Genomic DNA, 3,161 nt, shown 5'->3' on the forward strand with positions numbered 1-3,161 from the left:
GTATTATTATTCATAGTAGCCAAGAGGTGGAAGCAAGTCAAATATCCATTAATGGATGAATGAATAAATAAAATGTGGTAAGTGCATACAGTGGACTACTACTCAATCTAAAAATGAAGGAAATTCTGATATGTGTTACAACATCAGTAACATGGCTGAATCTTAAGGACATTATGCTTAGTAAGCAAGTCACCAGGAGACAAATACTGTTTAATTCACATATATATGGTATCTAAAATACTCAAATCCATAAAAACAAAAAGTAGAATGGTGATTACCAAGAACTGGGGGTGGGTTAGGGCAAGTTTTTTTTGTTTGATGGGTGTAGAGTTTGTTTTTTGGGTATAAATTTTGCAAGATTAAAAGATTCTAGTGATGTATTTCACAACATTGTGGATATACTTATCATTGAACTGTACATTTAAAAATGTTTGATGGTATTTAAAAAACTGAAACAAAGCAAAAAAGGCAAAAAAGGAGATTATTAGGCAAAGTTGTATACAGTCTCATGATCTCTAAATAAATTTGAGTGTGTGTCTATTATGTGTGGCCAATATGTAATATATTGGTTTTTATTTTTATTGTGATTATAATTATTGCTATTATATAATATACTGAGGCAGGGTTGTATTTTCATGGTTAATAGATGCAAACTGTTATGTTTATAATGGATAGACAATGAGGTCCTGCTGTATATATAGCACAGGGAACTATGTCCAATCACTTGTGATGTAACATGATGAAAGATAATATGAGAAGGAGAGAGTGTATAGATGTATGTCTGGGTCAGTTTGCTGTATAGCAGAAATTGACAGAACAATGTAAATCAACTATAATAAAAAATTTAAAAAAATGAAGTAGAATATTGTTTCCTTCTCTGTATTTCCTTTTTCCTCTTCTCCCCTCCTTGTACCTTGAGGGACATATTCCATCCTCCAACAATCAGGAAAGTAAAATCAAAGATTCAAAGAAACTCCATCTCAGGGACTTATAGATAGGACTTCAGGGTTTTTATACAGATGTTACATAAGGTCCATTGTAGACATTACACCAGGCCTGTGCCCAGGGTGATGGAGTATGATTATGATTGGCATGGGGGAGCAAGAACTATATGAGAAGGGAAAAGATCAAGAATGCTACTTGGATTCCACATTTACAAATCAAACAGTGGGGAGTTTCTTTTGTGGCTCAGCCAGTTAAGATTCCGACTAGTATCCAGGAGAATGCAGGTGGCCTCCCTCAGTGGGTTATTGCCATGAGCTATGGTGTAGGTCACAGATGTGGCTGGGATCTGGCATTGCTGTGGTGTAAGCCAGCAGCTACAGCTCTGATTTGACCTCTAGCCCAGGAATTTGCATGTGCTGCCAGTGTGGCCCTAAAAAAAAAAAAAAAAAATTTCAATATATTTCACCTGATTATCTAAAAGAAGGAAAGCCATGTGCTCATTCAATAAATGCAGAAAAAGAATTTAACAGAATTCACCATCCATTCGTGAAGACTCTCAACAACCTAGGTATAAAAGGGAACTGTCTCAGAGTTCCCACTGTGGTACAGTGCTTTAGGAACCCGACTATAGAGGCTTAGGTCACTGCAGAGGTGTGGGTTTGATCCCAGGCTGGCTCTTGGGTTAAAGGATCATGTGTTGCTACAACTGTGGCATAGGATGCACCTATGGCTGGGATTCAGTCCCTGGCCCAGAAATTTCCATATGTTGCGAGTGTGGCCATAAAGTTAAAAAAAGAAAAAAAAAAAAAAAAAAAAGAGGAGCTTTCTCAACTCGATAAAGAGTTTCTTGAAAAATTTACAGCTAAAATTGTATTTAATGATGAAAGACTGAGTGCTTTTCCTCTAGACTGGGAATAAGAATAATTTGTCCACTCATTTCTTCTATTTAACATTTTACTATAGGGCATAGCCATTTCAATCCATCATAGAGATTGTAAAGAAAGAAGTGTTTATTCACAGAACATATCATCATCTAGGTAGAAAATCTTAAGAAACCTACATGTAAAGTACTTGGAACAAATAGATGAATTTAGCAGTATTGCAGGATGCAATATCTATATACATTAGCAAAGAAAAATCAGAAAAGGAAAGGCCAATGCAGTTACATTAACATAAAACATGGAATTTAAGTTATAAGTTTGATAAACCAACTTACTCTGACCTCTATGCTGAGAGCTTCAAAATATTGCTGAGAGATATAAATGAAGATCTAATAAATATACCGAATACTGTGTTCAGAGATTGGAAGACTCAACATTGTTAAGATGACAATTTTCCCCAACTGACAGTCTTCATCTGTCAGATTAAACAGTCTCCATCAAAATTCTAACAGGCTCTTTTTGGGTAAGAATTGACAAGCTGTTTGTCAAATTTATATGGAAATGTGAAGGATATATAACAGACAAAATAATTTTAAAGAACAACAGTGTTGGAAGACTTACACCTTGTGACTTGAAGATTTATCATGAGTCTTCAGCAAACACAATGCAGTATTAATAGAAAGATAATGTATAAATCAATAGATTAGAGTCCAGAAATACACATATAAGTGCATTGATTTTTAACAAAGGACTTGAAGCAACTCAGAAAGAATAATCTTTCAACATGTAAGGCTAATGTAGATATTACTATATAATATATAAACATAATAATAAATGTGTATTATATAATATATAAATATAACATAAACACATAATAAAATTTAAAAAAAATTTTCTTTAAAGTACACTACTAAATATTCAAAAGGGAAGACAGACTGGGTTGAAATTTTTGAAAAATACACAAATCCAACAAAAGACTTGTGTCCATAATATATAATGGATTCCTGAATAATTAGAAGATAACCCAATAAAAATGGGTAAAAGAGTTAAAACATACTTCACCAAAAATGCATGTTTAAAAATTAGATTGTGGTCATATTTGCACAACTTTGTGAGTACACTAAAAACATTGAATAGTACATTTAAAATAGATGAAGTGTGTTGTATGAGAATAACATCTGAAACCTCATTTAGAAAGTTAGTATACATCTTCCTACATGACCCAGCCAATCTATCCTATATATTTACCCAAGAGGATGAAAGCATATTTCCAATCAAAAGCTTGAGTATAAATGTTGATAGCAGCATTATTCATAACAGCCCAAACCTGGAAAT

The sequence above is a fragment of the Sus scrofa genome, chromosome 13 (assembly GCF_054392235.1).
Source record: "Sus scrofa isolate SSC_HxYL_T2T_F1_AM1 chromosome 13, Sscrofa_HxYL_maternal_Yorkshire_Landrace_v2.0, whole genome shotgun sequence".
In the NCBI taxonomy this organism is placed as follows: Eukaryota; Metazoa; Chordata; class Mammalia; order Artiodactyla; family Suidae; genus Sus; species Sus scrofa.